Source organism: Saimiri boliviensis, chromosome 9 (genome assembly GCF_048565385.1).
Source record: "Saimiri boliviensis isolate mSaiBol1 chromosome 9, mSaiBol1.pri, whole genome shotgun sequence".
NCBI lineage: Eukaryota > Metazoa > Chordata > Mammalia > Primates > Cebidae > Saimiri > Saimiri boliviensis.
In genome coordinates, this window is record NC_133457.1 from 8847845 (window position 1) to 8873547 (window position 25703).

The 25703-nt window shown below is 38.9% G+C and overlaps 1 protein-coding gene across 3 annotated transcripts in view; it reads right to left on the minus strand.

Moving 5' to 3' along the window:
* CPNE4 (copine 4) overlaps window positions 1-25703 on the minus strand; it is a 488529-nt gene that overhangs the window by 105763 nt on the left and 357063 nt on the right. The gene's annotated exons all lie outside the window — the stretch shown is intronic.

Sequence of the window (25703 nt, forward strand, 5' to 3'; positions counted from 1 at the left end):
CTCACCTTATACAAAAATCAACTCAAGATGAATTAAAGACTGAAAACTAAGACCTGAACCCATAAGGATTATAGAAGATGACATCAGGAAAATCCTTCTAGACATTGGCTTAGGTAAAGTCTTACAACCAATAACTAAAAAGCAAATGCAACAAAAACAAAGACAAATAGATGGGACTTAACTAAACTAAAAAGCTTCTGCACAGCAAAAGAAATAATCAGCAGAGTTTACAGACAACCCACAGAGTGGGAGAAAAATCTTCACAATCTATACATCTGACAAAGGACTGATATCTAAAGTCTACAAAGTACTCAAACAAATCAGCAAGAAAAAAACAGTCCCATCAAAAAGTAGGCTGAGGACATGAACAGACAATTCTCAAAAGAAGATACACAAATGGCTAACAAGCATATGGAAAAATGCTCAACATCACTAAGTATTAGGGAAACACAAATCAAAACAATACAATGCAATACCACCTCACTTCTGCAAGAACGGCCATGATACAAAAATCAAAATTAAATGATGTTGTTATGGATGCAGTGAAAAGGGAACACTTTTACACTGTTGGTGGGAATGTAAACTAGCACATCACTATGGAAAACAGTTTGGAGACTACTTAAAGGACTAAAAGTAGATCTACCATTTGATCCAGCAATTCCACTACTAGGTATTTACCCAGAAAAAAAGAAGTCATTATATGAAAAAGATACCTGTACATGTATGTTTATACCAGCATAATTTGCTATTGCAAAAATATGGAACCAGCACAAATACCCATCAATTAGCGAGTGGATAAAGAAATTGTGGGATTTTTATATGCCACAGACTACCACTTAGACATAAAAAGGAACAAAATAATGGCATTCGCAGCAACCTTGATGGAACTGGAGGCCATTATTCAAAGTGAACTAACTCAGGAATGGAAAACCAAACATCCTATGTTCTCATTCATATGTGGAAGCTAAGCTATGAGGACACAAAGGCATAAGAATAACACATGAGACTTTGGAGACTTAGGGGAAAGAGTGAGGGGTGGCAAGGAATAAAAGAATACATATTGGGTACAGTGCACACTGCTTGAATGATGGGTGCACCAAAATATCAGAAATCACCACTAAAGAATTTATTCATGTAACCAAATACACGCTGTTTCCCAAAAACCTATTGAAATAAAAAAATAAAAAAAGACTAAATAGTATTTAGAAAATTCAAATATCTTCAGGGACCAGGAAGGAATACATATGTGCAAAACAACATGGTGTAAGATTACAGAGGAAATTTGATGTCTGCTGAATTGGACAGCAAAGAGTGTATGTTCCATCAAGAAGACTGACTACCTGCCTGCCTCTGGCAGTGTCTCCCCTAAATTTTGTGTTCTTTCTTTCAGCCAGGTCCATGATCCTGCAGGACCCTAAGAACACTTCTGCTAATTTAAGTAAAACCTTGGACCTTGAAAAGTGTTATCTTACCTTGTCTTCTAGGTAAAATAATAGACTTAAAATTAAGTGAGGTCCTAACACAATTTCATGCATTAGTGGCTGATATGGTTTGGCAGTTTCCCCACCCAAGTCTCATCTTGAATTGTAGTTCCCAAAATGCCCACATGTCATGGGAGGGACCCAGTGGGAAGTAACTGAATCATGGGGGCAGTTACCCATGCTGCTGTTCTCATAATAGTAAATTCTTATGTGATTTGGTGGTTTTATAAGGGGCTTTCCTCTCTTTGCTTGGCACTTCTCCTTGTTGTCATGTGAAGAAGGAGAGACCTGGTGGAAGATAATTGAATCATGGAGACAGTTACTTCCGTGCTGCTGTTCTCATGATAGTGAGTGCGTTCTCATGAGATCTGATGGTTTTATAAGGGGCTTTACTCCTTTGCTCAGCTCTTCTCCTTGCTGCTGCCATGTGAAGGACATATTTGCCTCCCCTCCTGTCATGATTGTAAGTTTCCTGAGGCCTCTGAAGCCCCGCAGAACTGTGAGTCAATTAAACCCCTTTCCTTATAAATTACCCAATCTTGATATTTCTTCATAGCAGTGTGAGAATGGGTGAATACAGTACCCATTTAATAGCCTTTTATAATTAAGGTACACACTTTTGGCAGAGTCTGTACCATTGGGTCTCAAACTTTAGCACGCATCAGTTATCACCCAGAGGGCTTGATTTTCTGCTTTGGTAGGACTTAGGTGGAGCTTGATCGACAATTTATACTTTTAATAAGTTCCCAAGTGATGCTAACACTGCTGGTTAGGGGGATTACACTTTGAAAAATACTACTTTATGTTCTTGCTAATAGTTCTTTTCAGCTTAGTTCATTTTCCATGTCCAGATTTTAGATGTGAATCACATTTATGCTTATACAAGAAGGGGCCATCCATACAAGAAGTGAAAAGATCACAGAATTGGGAATTAGAAGATCTTGACTGTTATCTCAAGTCACTGATTGATTCTGTGACCTCAGGCAAGTCAGTGTCATCCTCCGGGACTTACGGGAATGGAAAAGGTCTAAGAATACTCTGGACTTTAGATAAAATTAGCAGTTACATATGAGGGGCATAATCAAGGATGGTGAAGGAAAGTTGGGCACAATCTAAAGTCCAGATGGCTTTCCAGTAGTGATCAGAAGCAAAGAAACAGCAAGCAATTATTCCAACTGTAGAAAATTTAATTGCAGGTCAATAAAAAAGTTTTCAGGTAAGAAAGAGGAGACCAAGAGTAATGTCACACAAACAAAAAGCCTCCAATGAACTGGAACTAAAAATTTACTACCAACAGAGATGCTGGAGGTACCAAACCGTTGCTGCCTAGAAATGAAAAATGGAAAAACCTGGAAGACTGAAATGGTTCTGCAAATGGAAAGGATACAGGATGTCTTGAATTACATTTCTGTTATTGCCACTATCCATTTGTGATGTCCAGACTAACACTGTACCTACTTTGAAATGGGGCTAGTCTTTTACAACAAAGAGCTGGAGTTATATATTTAGAAGACTTCATTATAACTAGTTACAGATAATATCTCCTCATCTTTTATGCTTGCCCATTTTTTTTTTCTTGGAAACTCTGACTCTCTATAGTAGGGGCTGGTGCCTAAGAGAACACAAGTATGTTTCATTTGAAATTTCAAATGAAATTTGGTTGATGTCTGACCAACAAAATATCCTAATGAATTACCTGTCATAACATCTAATACAGGTCACTTTGCCCATGCTTTTTGACCATTTATTATATGCTGAGTGTATTGTTTTAATTTCCTCCTTTAATTCTTACAACAACTCTTTGAGACAGGTACTATTTATGCCCATTTTATTAATGATGGAGGTCCAGAGAAGGAAAGTATCTTACCTAGAGTCATATATAAATTTCAAAAGATCCACAGTTTCAAATACAGAGTTTTGATAAAGTAAGCAATTCATTGATTTTTTTCATTCTTTGAAGTCTCAAGAGCCTTTGTGGCAAATATGTGACTGCACTGATTATGTGGCCCTGACTCCCAATAATGGATTTCTAAAATAACACGTCCCTTGGAGGAATCCAAAGTCCTTTTTAGACTTTCTCACTTACTCAAAAAAGGTCACTGAGAAGTGGGTGGGGGCAGGCATTACCATCTTTGTTGGTAATACAATTTAAGCACAGGAAGGTTATTTGTCTAAAGTCACAAAGAGGAGTTTCAGAATTGTGAGTGGAACTCTCACCTTGACCTTGGAAAAAGACTCAGGAGGCTCAAGAACCTATGCATGAAAGGCCTTTCTTTTCAATAGTTTCATAGTATCCAATTTCTAATGTAGGGTTTACTTCGTTCAGAAAGTGCTTAGAATATTACTCTGTGATTCACTAAAGACAAAAACTGCTGAAAAAAAGCGACAAACTACACACAAATAAAAGGAAAATAATAGAAAATCTGTCATTTCATTCAATACAGGACACTGGAGCATTCTAGTTACATTTCTTTTAAAATATACAATATACCAAGAATTAAGAGTTAGGCCAAAGGGTATTTTCCCCCTTCCATAGCAACATATTTTTTTATTTCTTCCTCTTCTGTAAAATGAATCAATATAAAAATATAATTTCCTTTTTTTTATAACTTTCATTGAAACGACCTACTCTGTGAAACAAAGGAAATCCTTTTCCCTACATATAGGGAAAATACACACATATAGCAGAAAACTATATAGTTTTAACACTGTAGTGAGGAAAATCTCACTATATATAGCAGAAAAACACAAAGTTCAATTGTGTCCTCTGGAAACCCCCTCGAAAAACCTCCCCCACGTTTCTAAGGTCCAACACATGCTGTGAAGCTAAATTCAGAAAGATAGTCCTGCTGAGGACAGTCTCAGTGGACATTCTAAAATAATGTAATTGGACTATTTGTAACTCAAAGGGTAAATCTTGAGGGGATGAATACCCCATTCTCCACGATGTGCTTATATCACACTGCATTCCTGTATCAAAATATTTCATGAACCCCATAAATATTTATACCTGTTATATACCCACAAAAATTAAAAAAAAAAAAACAATGCTAGAAAATTGTCTCAACTCTGGGCCTTTGGTAGTCTTTGAAATACTTTTTGGCAATTTAGAACAAAAGTGAATAAACTCGTTGAAGAAAAAGAAATACATAAGCTTGTCAGGATGAGGAAAAGTTCTGAAAAGTTCTAGGCATCCAGTGAGCACAGGTAGGTACCATCTCTGGGCTCTGTTGCTGCTAAGGAATGTCTTTGCTATCTTGGAAATTAGTACAGATCATGCAGAACATTTGCTCACAGATGGTACCATTCTGTCATCTGAACAACCAGCTTCTAGTCTTGGGGAACAGAGCCTCAAAGAAGAGAACGGTGAAGAGGGGCTTTCTACTGTGCCCACGGCTGTCTTATAGTTGTGCAGATTCAGAGGTAACTCTGAGGGCTAAAATAACTCCTATCCACTGTCAAGATACTGCTTTGGCCAGGGGCCACCCTAGGGTGTGAGCATCACAATTGAAGTGTAGGAAGAAAATATAAGAACTTTCATTTATATTCTTTTTTGACCATATCCTTTTAAAATTCTATTATTGCATAAAATGTAAAATATACATACTATATTAGTATAATAGCAAATGTTTCTAATTAGTAAAATGTGTCTATCTTCAAGGGTGCTTTTATTGATAGAAATGCATAGTAAAGAAAAACTGTAAACCATTTCAAACATCTTTTTCCCACTTTCTCTTTCCACCTTTGCTAGTTATTCATGATACCCTGTGTCAATTACTTTATCTATGTCTCACTTTATTCATCTGTAAAACGGGAATAGTAATTCCTGTGCTATTTTCTAGCTGAGGCTCTGAAGAGAAAATGTTGGGTAAGCATTAAAAAATAGATACAGTATATACAATGTAGGCAGAAAAGCAGAAGATAGTTTTTATTACTTCTGATTTTAGACTCAGAAAAGCAAGAAAGAATTGTTCAAAGGGCCTTCCCCTCTCTTTCCATACATAATTTTGCCCACATATATACAGGGTCCTCCTGAGATATTTTAAACACTATGGGGCTCTCTGAGCTTTTATTAAAAGCTTAGAAAAACCCTTGAAACCTCTTTTTCCCGACTGTCTACGCCTAAAGCACACTTCAGGTGAAATGTATTGGGTGATACTAAGTCTCAGAAAAGTCGTGATTTCTCCTCTTCCTTTTTCCTTTAATCACTGAAGATGATAGATAAACAAATACACCGTTTTGTTTTTCTCCTGCCTTGTGAGATCAGTTGAACCTGTTTCCTCATTTAGCCTACACATCAGAATGGTAGTTTTGAAGAAGTTAGTATGGCCTGATAGAAGAAACACAGGCTTTAGGAAACCGTAGGAGAAAGGACTTCAGAGTCAACCAGACCTGGGCTTCAGGTTTTTCCCTCAAGAGGTTTGCAAATCTTTAGGAACTTAGTCAACTCTCTGATTTTCAGTTTCCTTCTTTGTTAACCTTGCAATTTTGTTGTGTGGACAGGGGGGATGGAAGGTGGGTAGTACCTGGCACAGTTCCTGGCACACAGTAGGTACACAATACTGTCTTAATGCTCTTTTTCCTTCTGGAAGTCCAGATCCAAGTTTTAGTCTGGCTTCTAATGAGCTGTGTGGTCCAGGGGAAGTAATTTCTCCTCTCTGGTTCTCAGTTTATTTCCCTGGGATGATAAGGTGGTTGGAATATCTTGAGGTCTCTATCACATGATTCTAAGGAGTACTTGGCTTTAAATCCTAGCACTGCCCAATTCCACAGGATCCAGAACTTACATAGGCTTCTCCCATGTTCTCTTCTGCACTCAGATTGAGGATTGCTGTCATCATTTTTAGCTTACTGGTTTTAATGAACAGTTGATGAAATCATTGGCCATGTGCTTTCTAGAGAAGTTAGGTGCAGCTGCTAAATCTCAAATATATACTTAATTACTGTGTATTGTAGGCTGCCATTGCAGAATGAACAACACAGCAAAGTAGTATGTTATAATCTCATTTTAGAAAGCTAATAAAAATGTAGAAGGACAGCAGCCTTCTCTATTAGTTTAGTTCATATCACCAAGCAATTGTCCTATTGTAAGGTTACTTTAAACCTAAGTAGATGCTGGAATTTAAGAGGAGTATGTCACCCAGGTACTAACCAAATTGACCTGTAGTCTATTTCCTAACGTTGCATAATGTCACTATACAAAAACAGAATACACTTGCCCAACACTGGGAAAATGCTCTGTAACTTTTAAAAATAATTATTTCCATTTTGAATTTTTAAATAGGAACTAGAAAGGTCTAAGCAAATATAACAAATTGGCATGGATATTAAAAATGTCTGTATGAATTTTAAACTAGCATTTTATTTTTCCTTGTTGCAATACAATACATTTTAAGGTAGAAAATTAAAAGCTTATTAAAAAATAAATAGCTTTATGATTTAACTACTGAGAAGTGTATACTGTGATTAGTTTGGTGTTTTCCTTTCTAGTCACACACACATGAGTGCTTACATGCATGTACACACACACAATTGCCATATATTTACTGACAACTCATATTTCTGTCCCAGCTCTCTCCTCTGAGAATCAAACTTAGGCAGGCAACTGCCATGTTGCCCAGTTGTTCTGGTTCACCCAGGACTGAGTGGTTTCCTGGGATGTGAGACTTTCAGTGCTAAATCTGATTCAGTCCTGGGCCAACTGCCCACTCTATAGTCTGTAGACACCTTAGACTCAGAAATTACAAAACTGAATTCATCTTTCTCACCCCAAACCTTTTGTTCCTTCAGTGGTCTGATCTTAAGGTGTGGTACCATTTTTCATCCATGTGACCAACCCAAGAATTAGGATTAAGTCTTTCTTCTTCTACTCTTTATACCCAAAAGTGATCTGGTACCAAGTTCTGGTCATCCCTGTCTAGCAATTAACTCACCTGGATTACCAATGTGACTTCTAACCAGAACTCCTGCCTCCAGTCTTGCCCTCATGCAACCCAAATTCTATAAAACAGGCAGAGTCCTAATCCCAGAAATTCAAATATGACCACATCACTCTTCTGCATAGAGGCCCTCAGTGCCTCTCATTGCTGTCAGAATAGAAATTAAAGGTCCTTAATATGATTTAAATGTTCTGTTTACCTCACTAGGCTTGTCATCTCTTATCTTGCCCTAGGGTCTTCTCCCCAACACGTTGAAATGCTGCAGCACTGAGCCTATTGACCACAAACTTCCAGGTCTTTGCACATATGTTCAAGTTCCTGGCTTAGACACAAAGTTCTCCCAGGAAGTCTTCTCTGAAGCCCACAGGTATTTCATGGCCTATTATGTTTATGTAACTAACACACCAGCAGAATTTTGTGACTGAAAAAGTCTTAAGAAACACTGAGAGATCTTGTATCAGACTAGGGCTGTCTTCTTAATACCCTCAAGAAAAATCCAACAAAGTATTTAATGTTCCCAGTCTGTTAAGTTAAGCAGTGGTTCTTTCCTTTGGCTGCACATTATAATCACCTTGGCAGCTTTTAAAAAATTTCTGATGTTTTGTCCTTTATACTCAGGAATTCTATTTAATAGGTCTGAGGTGGGATCTAGGAACCAGCGGTTTTTAAAGCTCCTCAAGTGATTCTAATATGAACCCAAGGTTGAGATCCACTGCCTTAGTTTTGCCACTGCAGTCTCACCTGGTATTTATATATTTATTTTCTTCCCTACCTAAGATTAGCTATGGGCTTGCTCTCCTATTGTTTTTCTTTTTTTAAAAATCTTTTATTTTAGGTTCATGGATATGGGTGTGTTTTTATATAGGCAAACTTGTGTCATGGGTTTTTTTGGTACAGATTATTTTTTTACCCAGGTACTAAGCCTAGTACCCAATAGTTTTTTTTATTTTTTTATTTTTTTCTGCTCGTCTACCCTCCATCCTCAGGTAGGCCACAGTGTCTGTTGCTCCCCTCTTTTCCACTTATAAGTGAGAACACGTAGTATTTGGTTTTCTGTTCCTGTGTTAGTTTAAAGCCAGAGATCATTCACCTATTGTTAATGACAATCTAAACATCTCCCAGGAAAAGCATTCCTATTTGTGCACTGAGGACAGCTTTAGCAGCAGTTAAATTATATTCTAAAGGCCATGTTTTTGAGTTCTCTTTTTATACCTCAACTGGCCCAAACTCAGGAAGACATGCAATGAATTTTCACCTTTAAATCCCAACAAAGAGGGAGAGAGTAAAGATACAATTAACTAGAGTTTTGGTTCTTGATAAGGGTGATTTGGCAGTTTCTGGAAACATTTTTGTTTATAACCACTGGGTCGGGTTGGGGAGTGCCACTTGCAACTAGTGGATAGAGGCTCACTAAACATCCTTCAAAACCCAGTCTAGTCCTCCACTGCATAGAATTATCCAACTCCAAATGTCAGTAGTGTTGATTTAAGAAGCAACAATTGAGAGATGACTCCAAAGCTTCCTTCTAGCTTTAAAACACTCTGGGAAAGAGTCTTTGAGTAATACGATTAATTGGAGTGAACTGGGTAGATAAACTGGTTTTCACAAAAAGGAAACAGTGGATGCAGATATCGAACAATGAGAACACATGGACACAGGAAGGGGAGCACTACACACTGGGGTCCGTTGGGGGGAAATGGGGGAGGGACGGGGGGTGGGGAGGTGGGGAAAGATAGCATGGGAGGAATGCCAGATATAGGTGAAGGGGAGGAAGGCAGCAAATCACACTGCCATGTGTGTACCTATGCGACAATCTTGCATGTTCTTCACATGTACCCCAAAACCTAAAATGCAATTAAAAAAATTTTTTTTTTAAAAAAGAAAAATTTTGGCCGGGCGCGGTGGCTCAAGCCTGTAATCCCAGCACTTTGGGAGGCTGAGGCGGGTGGATCACAAGGTCGAGAGATCGAGACCAACCTGGTCGACATGGTGAAACCCCGTCTCTACTAAAAATACAAAAAATTAGCTGGGCATGGTGGCACATGCCTGTAATCCCAGCTACTCAGGAGGCTGAGGCAGGAGAATTGCCTGAACCCAGGAGGCGGAGGTTGCGGTGAGCCGAGATCGTGCCATTGCACTCCAGCCTGGGTAACAAGAGCGAAACTCCGTCTCAAAAAAAAAAATTTTTTAAGGTGGAGAGGGGTGAATTGAGGGAAATGTATTGTTGAGACTGCCTCTTGACTATTCTATATGAGTGATTCTCTACAACACGTGAACTCTGAACCAGCAGCATCAGCATCATCTGGGAACTTGTTAGAAATGCAGATTCTTGGGCCCCACCCCAGACCTACTGAATCAGAGACTCTGGGGTTAGGACCCAATGATGTATGTTTCAACAAGCCTTCCTGGAGATTCTGATGTTGCTAAAGTTTGACAATATTATTCTAGATCATATGCTGACCTTGTCCTAAGTTCTGTTGTGGTTTGTTACATCACATGCCTTCAAGAGTCAGTTTGATTACTGGGAGTAGCAGGGGTGATTGCATTGTAAGAGAGCTTAGAAGAAGGCCAGCTGGTCTGCAGGGGAGATGAGCTGGAGGTAATGCTTCCTGACAAGTCCATTTAGTGATTTTACTCTTCCATGGCATAGCTGCCATGAAGTGTTTTAAATACCAGCGCAATCAGGTATGCTGTGTGCTCAGCACAATGTTTGAGTAAAAGTTTAATTGCTACTGGAAATGAAAGCAAAGTTGGGGGTCAGGTGGGTGGAGACAAGTAGGTTGTAAAAAAAGTTCTGAGGATCAGAATCCAAAGGATGCTCTTTCTTTTTTCACCCACCTTAAGATTTAATTGAATCCTGTTTGTCTCACTCACCCCACATCCCTCTCCTGATTTATTACATTAAAAATTTCATTGCTTAAAGGCAAACCAGGATTTATCATTGCTGGTGTTAGACTTGGTCCTTGCCATCCTAGGAACTATTCAAAGAAGCAAAGTACTAAACCATAAAATATGCCAGTGAAATAAAAATGACCTGAAATTTAGAAAATCCACAAGGCTGCTTCACCATCCTTTTCTAAGATTTTAGGCCTCTTTCTCCTCCAAAAGCTATGTATGCTGTGAGAGTCAGATATAACCACAATACTGTTCTTCTTTTTGTGACTTGCATTCCAGCCCCTCATTCCTGAAGGACTGCTTTTCTCTGTTGGCTGCTTCATCCTCCAGACTCTTCCTTTCTTTCCTTTCCTTCTTCTAAGTCCCTAATGGCTAATGGAGGGAAAGGTATGTTTAAATTTAAGGGAAAAACTGTTAGGAGAAAATACGGCGATAAATGAGTGGCAGTGGGGTTTTCTCCGAGACATGACAATGAGGAAAGAAAACTTCCATGATGAATTTAGACTTGTCTTAAATTAAAGGAAGTGTCTGAGGTCATAACTGACGTGATAGAAACATTAACCTAATTAACCTAATTACTAGCGTCAATATATGTGGAAATAAGAGGGAGTAGATAAGAGAGTTTTTCTCGGTGTCTTTAAAAGGTGAGACCAAATAGCAAAAATCTGGTACAATGTCATAAATGGTATCGAGTTAGTGTAACTATGGGCTTCTGTATATATCCATCCATCTGTCCATCCATCCATCCATCCATTAAGCACATATTTATTAAGAATCTACTATACGCCAAGCACTGTTTTAGGGGCTTAGGATATAGAGGTGCATTAGATAGTCCAGCTCCTTTCCCATGGACCTTGGCACTTATATTTCAGTATAGGACTCAAACTATAAACATGTAAACAAGAAAACAACATAATCACAGATGGTGGTAAGTGCCATAAGGGAGATTACTACGGTGATGAGATGAAGAGTAACTGAAGGAATGTATGTATGAACAACATAGCCTGGGAAGGCATCTCTGAGTGCTTCAGTTTTGAGTTGACACGTGAAGATTAAGAACATTCCAGCTATTCAGAGATGCAGAGGCAATGAAGAGGGACAGATGGGACTTTCAGGCATATATCAGGATCTTGTAGAAATCTGAGCTCAGGAGCTACTTGAATCTGTTAAGAAACATTATCCACAACCTGAAAACAAGTCCAAGAGTGTGACTGTAAGCCCTTATAATGCCCCACTTAATCATAATTTAATAGGCCCATCCAAGGATGATATATTTTCCTATAAGAATTTACAATTGTTTGTTTCTGCTATTCACTATTTATTTTTAATAATTGAGAGTTCAGACTCTGGAAAGTTATATATGTTAAACTTGTATATGATGCAATGATTTCTTTCTGGTGTAAAGATGACCTTGAAGTTTATGGTTTATTGCCATAATGAATTTTGTATCTAGAAATCTTAGTCCTGTTTAAAGAAAAAGACTATGCAAACTATATTCCCCAGAATGCTCTTGGAGAAGTTTTATCTTTTTATTAGTTACCTTATTAATTAATGAGTTGAATGAAATTTTTGGTATATATTCATTTGATAGTTCAATGAGTGTCATACCTTTAACTTCTTGAAAATTATACATTGACAAGACATGCTGTGGCTTACCTCAAAAGTTGGGAGTCAGAGATAGCTTTAAAGAGTACATGAAAGCCTAGAATTATCTGTATTTTTAAGACCAAGCACCTTATTAACTTAATCAGGCTCTTTAGACTTTTGAGTCTTTGAGTCATAACTGCTGACCAAAGTAGACTCTCTCCAGATTCCTCATGTGTCCTCACCTTGATTTTTCTATGCTCACCAGATCACATATTTTGGTTGCTAATTTTGCTTCATAAGTATTCAGGTATCAGGAAAGAGGTCCCCTGTATGGAGCTTGATAATTACCGTTCTTGCCAAATTAATTTTATTTATATTTTATTAAATTTTTTGTGAATTACTATGTTGGCCTCCTGATTTATGCATCAGCCTTTTGCAGGAGTAATTTCTTCCAGGTCCCACCAGGTCTGAGTGATTGGACGAAGCTGAGTTTCTGTACCAGCAAAGAAGCTGAAGACTAGACCCCGTCAGATGGGGGCCCTGACTGGAGTCACACAGCATGAGGGGCCTCCAACATGAGGAGGCATCTCTTCATCTCTAGCTGGTTTCTTTGTAAACTGCATGGGTGGAGGTGGGGTTGATGGTCATTCTAACTTTCTTTTCTGCTGTTTCTTGATATTTGTTTTGTGTGCTCCACACAAAGTTCTGGCCTTCCTTAATCTTTTTGGTAAGTACAAACACTGCAGACAGGTGGAATCTTATGAGCGCCATATCTTTGGGGATATGCTGATACCTCCTCCAGTTCCTGAGAAGGAAGGTCTATGGGATTGTTCTGCCAAGCATCTAAGAAAGGGCCATTTCCCTTTGCTTCAAGGACTCTTTCTTTATGAAAGCTGGCCTTCTTCCTAAGAGACAGGTCTCTTCATGTTTTATTGGATGGGTCTACTGACAATACTTTCCAGAAAAAAAAAAAAAGCCCAGGATGGCTGCAGATTGTGATGTTTTCTTCTTTTTTAAACAACATTCTGTTTTAATGTTTAAAATGTGGGAGAGAAGTTGAATGCCCTTACAGAAGCTAACTCAATGAAAAGTCCTCTTAGGATGTCAACCCAGTTTGGTGGGAACCTTCCTATTGACAAGGCTTGGTTAAAAACAACATTTTCAGGCCGGGCGCGGTGGCTCAAGCCTGTAATCCCAGCACTTTGGGAGGCCGAGGCGGGTGGATCACGAGGTCAAGAGATTGAGACCATCCTGGTCAACATGGTGAAACCCTGTCTCTACTAAAAATACAAAAAATTAGCTGGGCATGGTGGCGCGTGCCTGTAATCCCAGCTACTCAGGAGGCTGAGGCAGGAGAATTGCTTGAACCCAGGAGGCGGAGGTTGCGGTGAGCCGAGATCGCGCCATTGCACTCCAGTCTGGGTAACAAGAGTGAAACTCCGTCTCAAAAAAAAAAAAAAAAAAAAAAATTTCAAAAGCACAAAAATAGACATCTTAAGGCAACTTTTTCAGTTTCTGCATGAACAAAGTAGTGCAATAAACTATAGAGTAACTCATATTAAAAATATTTTTAAGTAAATAAACAATCAACTAAGAGCAACCAGCATAACCAGTGTTACCAGAACACAGCATTATTTAGCCAGAGCAGTGAGTTCCATCAGTTTGAATTCTGACACAAAACTGCATTGAAGGCTTCTCAGAATTTCTACTCAGAATAATCCTTCCCTTTATCATTAAGCAACTTTATTCAGGTCCCATTTTTCCCCAAGCATCTTCCCAGTAACTGGTTAGCTATCCATTTTCAGTGCAGAAAGGGATGCAAATGGATTAAATAATGTGAGGAAACTACTTCCAGTTGCAGCAATTACAATTTATTTAGATGTACCTGCTCGCTAGCAGGGCAGTGTTCACCCAGGTAATAAGAGGGCCACCTCTTTACTTTCAACCAGAGACTTCATCAGGGCACTGAATAGCATTTCATGCTTTTAGTTCAGACTTGCAAAATGTTTTCCAAAGATGACTTTTTAAAAAACATTTTTTTAAAAATCAAAGACAGAGCAGGACCATGGACAATTTTCCCAAAAAAACAGTTTGGCCAAGTTGTGCTGCCTCTTTTTGCTTCTTCCCTCATAATGGTTGGGCAAGGAAATAACTCATCCTTTGCCCACAAAGGTTTCCAAAAGGGAGGAATTTGGGAGTCAGAAAGAATAACTTGGCCGGGCGCGGTGGCTCAAGCCTGTAATCCCAGCACTTTGGGAGGCCGAGGTGGGTGGATCACGAGGTCAAGAGATCGAGACCATCCTGGTCAACATGGTGAAACCCCGTCTCTACTAAAAATACAAAAAATTAGCTGGGCGTGGTGGCACGTGCCTGTAATCCCAGCTACTCGGGAGGCTGAGGCAGGAGAATTGCCTGAGCCTAGGAGGCGGAGGTTGCGGTGAGCCGAGATCGTGCCATTGCACTCCAGCCTGGGTAACAAGAGCGAAACTCCGTCTCAAAAAAAAAAAAAAAGAAAGAATAACTTAGGAGCGGCCATACCCTCATCCCAGATTGCTGAGAGAGAGCAAGAGCCATTATAGGTAAGGTATGCCAGCTTTAGGCAAGAGTTAAACACACTTTAGTACAATAACGTCAGGCAGTGGTTTCACAAGGAGCAGGTTCTAAGTCATGTGCATAGGAAAAATATTTTTTCTAAATTTAATTTTTATTGTGTTAAAAGATAGATAATATAACATTTGCCATTTATTTTTAAATGTACAGCTTTTTGGCATTAAGTATATTCACATTGTAGTGCGAGGATTACCACCATCTTTGTTCCGACTTCTTTTTTCACCACTGAAACACTAACTCCCAAGATTCTTTTTTATGTAGGACCAGTTTATATGGTTTCTTGGAAAAACCAAACAAACTAGCACTTCCTTTGGCACGGTAGGCTTTCTTTTTAGATAGTGAGGAAATCAGACCTAATTCTCACTAATGAAAAAATTATTTTGACATTGAAGCACCAAGTGTTGACCTCATATGTGGAAGAGCCCATTCCTTCCCATTTGGAGTCATGAAAGACTGGGCAGAGGAGGGGTCCCATTAGCAGCAGAGGCTTGACAGAAGAATGGGCAGAATTTTCTCCTTGGTGGATGGGAAGAATGATGTTTCTTTGAAGAAAAGGGATGGGATACCAGAATGGGAAGACTGAAAATAAGAAGGAGGCTTGAAGAGAAGGAGAGGAGAGGTTGGGAAAGAATTGCCTTGGCCACATGTGTGTAGTGGCTACTCTTTTGAACAGTGCAGATATAGAATATTTCCATCGTCATGGAAAGTTTTATTGGACTTTAGGTTCTGGTATGGAGTTTAGGTTCCAGAGTCATAAAGACTTGGTCCTTTCAATGACACTTACTAGCTCTGTGAAGTTAGGCTAGTTATTTAATCTTTATTAGCCTTGGTTTTCCCATTTTCAAAATGAGGATAATAAGAGTATCTCCCCATGGAAGAGCCAGCCAATTCACCAAAAATCTGTTTTCTTCTATTTCTAGACATCCTACTAGGCCACATTTCCCACTTTCTCTTGCAGTTTACTGTGGCTATGTGACTGAATTCTACTTATCGGAATATAGGCAGCAATGCTAGATGTTGTTTTCAGTTAAAACTTTTAGAGAGAGCCCTCTTCACATTTTTCCCCTTCTGCCTGTTGGATGCAAACAAAAATAATTCCCTAAGATATGGATGTGCCACAAGATAGAAGCAACCTGAGTTACTGAATTACTTCATGAAGGAGAGGCAAACACTGATGTGAAAGTTTTACTTTTGATTGTTATGTGAGCAAGAAATTAACTTCTATTACACAGGGGCTCTTTGCTACTGCAGCATTGCTTAACCTAGGATAATTACAGGGTTCAATGAGAAAATGTAATCAAAGTGCCCATCACAGTATCTGGTACCTGGTAAATGCTCAGTAAATATTAGCTGTTTTTAAAATAGTGAAGAGCAGATATTATAGAGCAGAAGACACCCAGGTTTAAACTAAGGCTGTGCAGACTAAGCTCTGTAATTATAAGCAATTTGTTAAAACACAGATTCTTAATTTCCTAATCTGTAAAATAAGGTAACATTAATGGAAAGAAAGAATGATTAAAGTTGACAGAATGTGTAGTTTTTTTCTCAATTCAGAAGCCTCCTTGATTCCTGCATGATTTAACACTATTTGAGCTGGCTACTGCATTTTCATGCTGCAGTATTGATTTCCAATTTCACTAGAGGCAGCCTGCTGTGTTCAGGGGTGCCATTTAGTTAAGTGGACTCAAGAATTCCTGTGCTACGGCTGATCCAATATAGAGACACCTCAATGAGTCTGCAATCAGGTAAATTCCAGGACATTTAGGCAGAATGAACTATTGACAGGCACAAAAGCAGCAGCCCTTGAGTCCAGAAGGCTATAAAGAAAGCACTTGAATCTGACCAGATCTCAAGAAAACTCAAGAGGACCATAAGCCATCCAAGGATTTTTTTTTCCCTTACAAATATAAGGCACACAGAGAAGAAGGTGAAATTGCTTTCAATTGCCTAAAAATGTCAGGTTCTTTGTTCCAGGTGTTTCCAACAATACTGAACATGGCAGTGGACTCCTCAATTCCAACTGCCTGTGGTTTGCACTAATAGTCAGGAAATTTTTATGTGATTTAAGGGGTATCTAATGATTAAAGCCCTTTCTATTGGTTTGGGGGAATTACAGCGCTAAATTGGGGCCAATGTCAAGGATTCAGATCTGGGGGTTGGAACTTGTCTCTTCCTTTCCAAGCAGTAAGAGCTAGAAGGTTTGTTAGAAAAAAAAATCAGCATAAAACAGAAAGAAAACAAACATGCAATTAATTCTAAAAGATCAGAGACAAAATAAGAGGTAAGTAGGGACCCAGGAGTTAAGAGTCACATGGGGATGGAAATAAAGGGGGAAGTTCCAAGGCAAACTCTGAATGGACTCAAATCCATTTGGCAGTAGTGTGTCAGTCTGGCTCAGAAAGGACAAAGCAAACATAGTTAATTTGTGGAGAAAATACCATTTCAATTGAAGACAGCCTGGTCACTCATGAAATGAGAAAGATATGAATAGTTGGATGTAATCAAAAGACAGATGTTAAGGATTTCTTATAGGAGGAAGAACAGAATGTACCCATATACATATGTATATACATATACACTCAGCTTCATAGTAAGGCATTAGAAACAGTGCTTAACTACATAAGGGTGGTGCCTGTAGCGAGTCAGCTAGGTTTAGAGAATCAGTAGAAAGACAGTATTTCTCTTTTTGCAATCTAACCATCTGACAAAGAGCTAATATCCAGAATCTATAAGGAACTTAAACAAATTTACAAGAGAAAAACAACCCCATCCAAAAGTAGACAAAGGATATGAACGGACACTTCTCCCAATAAGGCATTTATGTCGCCAACAAACATGAAAAAAGCTCATCATCACTGCACATTAGAGAAATGCAAATCAAAACCACAATGAAATACCATGTCATGCCAGTTAGAATGTGATTATTAAAAAGTCAGGAAACAACAGATGCTGGTGACATTGTGGAGAAATAGGGATGCTTTTACACTGTCGGTGGGAGTGTAAATTAGTCCAGCCATTGTGGAAGACAGTGAGATGATTCCTCAAGTATCTAGAACCAGAAATAACGTTTGACCCAGCAATCCCATTACGGGTATATACCCAAAGGATTATAAATTATTATACTACAAAGAAACATGCACACATACATTTATCACAGCTCTATTTACAATAGCAAAGACTTGGAACCAACCCAAATGCCCATTAATGATAGACTGGATAAAGAAAATGTGGCACATATACACCATGGAATATTATGCAGCCATTAAAAACAATGAGTTCATGTTCTTTGCAGGGACACGGATGAATCTGGAAGCCATCATTCTCAGCAAGCTAACACAAGAACAGAAAGCCAAACACCACATGTTCTCACTCATAAGTGGGAGTGAAACAATGAGAAGACATGGACACAGGGAGGGAACATCACACACCAGGACCTGTTGGGAGGTGGGAGGCAAGGGGATGGAGAGCATCAGGACAAACACCTAATGCATGTGGGGCTTAAAACCTAGATGATGCATTGATAGGTACAGCAAACCACCATGGCACATGTATACCCAGGTAACAAACCTCCACATTCTGCACATGTATCCTGCAACTTAAAAAAAAAAAATTCTCAATATGTGCTTGGCCAATGGCTTGTACCAGCACTGTTTATGAAAATTGTTAAATGAAGATTCCAGAACCCCTGAGTGTGGGATTCTGATTTAATAGAACACTTTTCTGATTGTCTGGGAATCCAGCTTTGGGGGTGTCGGAAGGCAACTCAAGAACATGGCTGTTTTAAATCAACCAGGTATGGTAGCCTAAGACAGAGAGCACAAAGAACAAGCAAGATGAATTACGGGTGAAATGTCACTCAGGGGTTGCTTGAGACTTGTATTTGGGCCTCCTTTCACCCCTTAGTGGGTTCCAGTGTCTTACTCACTTCTGCTTGGACTTTTGGGACCTGTTCCTCCTCCTCTTCTGCTATTTCCTTTGCTGTGCCATGGTCTCAGTTAATAACCCGGGCCTCTCTCCTACATAAGGCATAGGGGCGAACTGATCCAGAAACAACTGGTACTATCACCTTAGTTTCCCCTTCAACCATACTCCGAATGCCTGATGAACTTTGTATAGGGGAAATATCCACATTACTTGTGTGGTCTGAAAATTAGAGAAAGATAGAAAATGGCCCTATAATATATATGATTAAATGGTCTTAGGGTGCTTATATGGTGTTTTCAAGATTGTTCTGGCATGACACTTTTCCACAGTGCTAGGCATAATTGGGTTGTGAATAAATACTTGCTGACAGTACCCTCTCACCTTTTTCTTCTCTAAGAACACTCTGTAAGAATCTATTCTGAACATTAGCATTGCCTCCCAAAGAAGATGTTCTCGGTATTAACAATATGTTAATCAAATCAAAGAAAATGATTAATGCCATATTTCCTAGAATCAAAAGGTACATGCTTTCTTAAAATCATACATTGATAAGTAAGCCCTGTGTTATAGTTTTACTGAGAGATCTTCCTTTAGTGTCTCACTTTATGAAATGTTACATACAGACAAATCTTACTTCTTTTAAATATTAAATAATGATAAATAAATCATTCTGGTAGAAAAGGTCAAGAAATGTGCTTATCAGGATGATTTACTTTCTAATAAGTATTATACAATAAAATAGAGGCAGTGCAATCTGATTAAAACAGTATTGAATTTGACATTTAACAACATGGGTTTATGAGTCCCAGTTTCCTCATCTGTAAAATGAAGACAATGGAACCTACCTCACAATGTAGTTAGAAGTAAATGAAATTATGATTTTGGTAAGGGCTTTATAAACTCTAACGTGCCGTAGAAATAATATTTATTGGGTCTTTTTATCCTAGAATATGACATGTCTAGGATGCCACAGAAAGTGGTAGTGTAATGCCTTTTGTATAGTTCAGAAGACATTTTAGCATGTTGTGGTGTTGTCTCTAGGGTTACCATAACTAGCAAGAATATTATCTGAATATTTAAGGTATTTAGTTGTATTCAATATCATAGGTATTTAAGGCTCAGTAGATGTGGCTGAGAAAGCACTGACCATCTGACACCTTTAGAGTTACATTAAAAAATGCATCCCAGCTGGATGCAGTGGCTCACACATGAAATCCCAGTACTTTAGGAGGCTGAGGGAGAGGACTGCTTGAGCCCAGAAGCTTGAGACCAGCTTGGGCAACATAGCAAGGCTCTGCCTCTACAAAAAACTTAATATCTGTCAAAATTAATGGGGAAACACTGTAGAATTTTCTACTATGTTCATGTATAAGACAAGGTGGACCTCTACCTCCACTACCATCTCTCACATTGAGGGTATTAGAAGAAAAAAAGGGGTACAGATAAAAACTATCTGCATTTTCAAGTAGTGTGATTACATATTTGGGAAAAAAACAGGTTGGGCACAGTGGTTCACACCTGTAATCCCAGCACTTTGGGAGGCTGAGATGGGTGAATCACTTGAGGTCAGGAGTTTGAGACCAGCCTGGCCAACATGGTGAAACACCGTCTCTACTAAAAATATAGAAATTAGCTGGGTGTGGTGGCACATGCCTGAAATCCCAGTTACTCAGGAAGCCAAGGCAGGAGAATCACTTGAACCTGGGAGGCAGAGGTTGCAGCAAGCCTAAATCATGCCACTATACTCCAGCCTGGGAGAGTCTCAGACAAAAAAAAAAAAAAAGGAAAAAGGAAAAGAAAAAAAACAAAGTTAATGGGGAAATTATTATAAACAATAAGAGAACTTAAAAATATTAGTTTAAGAAAAAATGTGATGACCTTCATATATACAAACAATAGTCAGAAGTTCTAACAGGTACATAGAAAATAAGAGAAAAAAACATTAAGCACTCCTGCAAAACACAGAAGTAGACTTAAATGAATGAAAATACATGCCATATTCTAGGATAGGAAGACTCAATATTATAAAGAGAAAATTCTGCTTAATTCACAAGTTAAATGCAATCTCAATAAAATATTATCAAGTTTTGGGTTTTCTTTTTCTGGTATTAAGTAAGTTGTTTATAAAGCTCAATGAAAAAAACAGGTAAAATATCCAGGAAAAACCTTAAAAAGGCAAGGAATACAGAGGTGGGTATGGCTAGCTCTACCAGGTATTAAAGTATGCTACAAAATGCAACATATAAAATATTCTGCAAAATGAGGGTAACAGGTAGCAGAGTCAGGAATGGAAGCTAATCTTTAGTGAATATACTGTTTTGCAGTTTTAACTTTGGACATGTAAACCTTTAATATAAGATAAAATTAGATTTGAAAAAAATATCTAAAAATTGAAAACAAAGTAAAACAAATGAATCTGACTGTTCCATGGGCTAGAGGTCTTACAATGGAGTGGGATGATTTCAAGAGACATTAAAATATGGCTCTGCATCCATAGAAATATATATATAATAAAGAAAAAGAACTGTAAAATTGATTTAGCTTAAAAATTCATTTCAGAAAGCAAGGATGTTATTAAACATTACTAAGTTTATATTAAAATAATTCAACAGCCAACTTGAAAAAAGTTTTTATTGGCCAAATATGGGACAACTTAAGATTGCAAGGGAATTATAATAACGGAAATAGATAGAAACACTCAAATACATCAAAACTTCATAAATTTTTAATAATACTGGGGCATTTTTTGCCAGAAAACAGACCCTGAAATCTGATCAAGTTCCAAATACCCATTTATAGGAAACATGGAAAGTGAGAAATGCTATTGGGACAAACCAGCCTGATTTCTTTACTAAGTAAATTACAAGAGGAAAAAAAAAGAGGGAGCAAGAATGAACTGATTAATGGAGGCTTCAGAGACATCTCAGTCAAATGCAGTGCTTAGACTTTGTTTAAATCTTCATTTAAAAATGAACAAATAGGCCGGGCGCGGTGGCTCAAGCCTGTAATCCCAGCACTTTGGGAGGCCGAGGCGGGTGGATCATGAGGTCGAGAGATCGAGACCATCCTGGTCAACATGGTGAAACCTCGTCTCTACTAAAAAATACAAAAAATTAGCTGGGCATGGTGGCGCGTGCCTGTAATCCCAGCTACTCAGGAGGCTGAGGCAGGAGAATTGCCTGAACACAGGAGGCAGAGGTTGTGGTGAGCCGAGATCGCGCCATTGCACTCCAGCCTGGGTAACAAGAGCGAAACTCCATCTCAAAATAAATAAATAAATAAATAAATAAATAAATAAATAAATAAAAATGAACAAATAGAAACAATTGTTTAATAAATGAGAGGCTCTGGCAAACATAAACAATGACAGAATATTTGATGGCATTAAGGAAGTATAGTGTTCTTAAGAATGTTTTATACTTTTAATAATGGAAAGATTTATTATCTGTTAGCAATACATACTGAAGTATTTTCTGATGAGATGATAATGACGTTTGGGATAAGAACACAGTGTGACTTTCATTGGCCCTAGGCACTTTTGCTTTCATGGGCCCCTCAACACAACAGATTCTCATGGACTCTAAAAAGTTCGTTGCTTTCTGATACAAGAAAAAAATTAGAATATTTTAGTTAATCTTACATGTCCATTCTCTTCTTCTGATTAAAAAAAAAATTAAAACATTTTTATAGGTCCTTGAGGGTTTAACAAGGCTACCAGATGACTCTAATGTATAAGTTTGATGTACCATACCAGTAGTTTTTTTTTTTAAATACTTTAAAAAAAATTATTTATTTATTTTACTTTAGGTGCATGCTATATCTGGCATTTCTCCCCATGTTATCCCTCCCCACCCTCCCCATCCCCCAATGTCTCTCCCCTACCCACCAACTGTCCCCTGTGTGTGATGCTCCTCTCCCTGAGTTCACATGGTCTTGTTGTTCAACACCCACCTATGAGTGAGAACACACGGTGCTTGGCTTTCTGTTCTTGGGTCAGTTTGCTGAGAATGGTGGTTTCTAGATTCATCTAAGTTCCTACAAGTGATTTTACCGTCCAGAGAACATTTGGCAATGTCTGAATACACTTTTGGTTGTTAGACTGATACAAGAAGCAGGGTGTGTGTGTGTGTGTGTGTGTGTGTGTGTGTGTGTGTGTGTGTATGTGATGGGGGTGGAACACTACTGGCATCTAGTAGCTAAGGCTACTGTTAAGGATCCTACAATGCACAGGACGGTTCCCCATAGCAAAATCCAAATGTCAATAGTGCATGTGTAAAGAAACCCTGATCTTTCCCTCCTCCCTTCCTTTCTTCCTTTCTTCTTCCCTTCTTTTCTTCCTTCTTTTCCTCTATTCTTCCTTCTGATATTCTTCTTTTCTCTCATTTTCTTTCCTCTGTTGTCTGCCTGTCTATCATCTATCTGTCTTCTTAGCTCCCACATATTCCTCTACACGCATCAGAGCACTCAAAAAGCCACCAAGTGTTCCTGTTTTGCATTTGTATTTGTTCACTTACAGATGACTCTCTCCTTTTATCTATTTAATCACTCCTCATAAAAAGCTGATTCATAGCTAAAAGAAATATTATTTTATTTCTGGCCCCTAAAGGGTCAATTATCTCCCTGGGAATAGGAGGGTGCTGCTCAAATTATAGGTAACTGCCATCCTATGCCTAAAGTTACAGCTCTTGGCCATTCTGCATAGGAGCTTCCACATGAAGGACCAAATGGCCTGGAATCTTGATTTTGGCTTGAAAGTTTCCAGTGGGGTTGAGGCTTGAAAATATCTTGGTTCTTACAGGAGAGATATCAGATACAACTCTGAGTTGCTTCTCAAGAACATGGAAGTGAACATGTCTGCTAAGAGTTCAACTGCAAACCTCATATATAATGGGTTTAAGCAAAGACATATAAAGCCAGCTTAAAGATCTTAGGATTAACCAATTAGATGGGATTCTAACCTGACTGATCATACCAATGAATCAAAAAATTATATCTGTCAGAAGGTTTGTGGGGCAAAAGTAGTGAGGAAAATGTAAAGCTACTAAGGCAAACATCATCAGTGCCCAGGTAACACTTTCCAGGGGATTGGTTGCCCAGAAAAGTCAACATGAATGTTTAGTCTGCCTGATGGATCATTACTTCCATAGCGGAGGCACTCCTGGTTTTCAGAATCTGAAGCCATTAACTGTCTCAGTTATCCAGCTGTGATTCAGGCAATCACAGCACCTTTCTGATGACTGTCTTCTCTGTGGGTTGCCCACAAGAAAATGCCCTAGTGAAGCTGACATGACTGCCAAGTCTGCTTGATAGTTGTGTTTTTCACTGAATATTAATCAATTGGCCTTTTAGTTTATAAGCACCTGTCTCCGGTAAATTTGCTTAATTACCCTTAATTGGTTGAATCAACTCTGGGCCATTGACAACACAGAACTTTTAGACTTTCAAGGTAGAGGAAAGGCCAGAGCATGGACTATAAAAAATATCTCCTGGGCCGGGCGCAGTGGCTCAAGCCTGTAATCCCAGCACTTTGGGAGGCCGAGGCAGGTAGATCACGAGGTCAAGAGATGGAGACCAACCTGGTCAACATGGTGAAACCTCATCTCTACTAAGAATACAAAAAATTAGCTGGGAATGGTGGCGTGTGCCTGTAATCCCAGCTACTCAGGAGGCTGAGGCAGGAGAATTGCCTGAACCCAGGAGGCGGAGGTTGCAGTGAGCTGAGATCGTGCCATTGCACTCCAGTCTGGGTAACAAGAGCGAAAACTCCGTCTCAAAAAAAAAAAAAAAAAAATCTCCTGAAGTCTGCTTCTGGGATTCAACCTATTGTCTTCCTTTGGTTATTCTGAATGTGTATTTTCTTCCAACTTTTACATTCCCAAGGTGCTCAAAAAGCCTTTGTGATAGATTGAAAAAAGTGGCTACCATACTTTGCAGCTTCTCTCACAGAGACATGTAGTCTATCTCCTCTCCCTTTAAATCTGTAATGACTGTGTGACTTGCTTTGACCTAGACTGTGGAGGAAGTCACTGGTGTGAGTTCTAAGCCTAGGCTGTAAAGAGATCTTATGGAGTTCCATTCTTGCATTCTTTGAACCCTAAGATTCACTGTGTTTGTAAGTCCAAGCTGGCCTGCTGGATGATGAGAGCTGTATGGCCTCATCCCTCCTCTCCTTCCAGATGACAGCCAGTCAACCCCTAGAAGAACCACTCTGCTCATGGGTAGCTGACCACAAATGCTTGAGAAAGTCCAGGCAAGACCAACAGAGGAACTACCTAGATTAGTTTAGACACTCTGACAGGCATTCTGGAGGTAGGCCTCCTAGGTGGTTCTGAGGGACAAAATTTCAGACCAACTTGCCAGTACTCAGAATCATAAGCTAAATAAATGCATCTTGTTTTAAGCTACTAAATTTTGCATTATTCTGCTATGCAACAGTAGATAATTGATACGACACTATTTTCATTTTTATAACTCTCAATTATGCCCTGAACTTACTGCCTTAGTTTTGTCTTTCAGAAGACATGGGTTTTGCCTCTTGACATACATAGTTGGAATTTATTTTGGATTTTCATATGGCTCCAGCAGAAGAGCTTCAATGGCTCCAGCAGAAGAAATAGCCCTAGTTTCTTCCATCAAGATGCTAAAAGATGAGAGGGACACTTTACAAAAGAAGACATACAGGAGGCCAACAAACATATGAAAAAATGCTCATCATCACTGGTCATTAGAGAAATGCAAATCAAAACCACATTGAGATACCATCTCACACCAGTTAGAATGGCGATCATTAAAAAATCTGGAGACAACAGATGCTGGAGAGGATGCGGAGAAACAGGAACACTTTTACACTGTTGGTGGGAGTGTAAATTAATTCAACCACTGTGGAAGACAGTGTGGCGATTCTTCAATGACCTAAAAATAGAAATCCCATTTGACCCAGCAATCCCATTACTGAGTATATATCCAAAGGATGATAAATCATTCTACTATAAGGACACATGCACACGAATGTTCATTGCAGCACTGTTTACAATAGCAAAGACCTGGAACCAACCCAAATGCCCATCGGTGATAGACTGGATAGGGAAAATGTGGTACATATGCACCATGGAATATTACGCAGTCATCAAAAACGACGAGTTCATGTCCTTTGTAGGGACATGGATGAATCTGGAAACCATCATTCTCAGCAAACTGACACAAGAGCAGAAAATCAAACACCGCATGTTCTCACTCATAGGTAGGTGTTGAACAATGAGAACATATG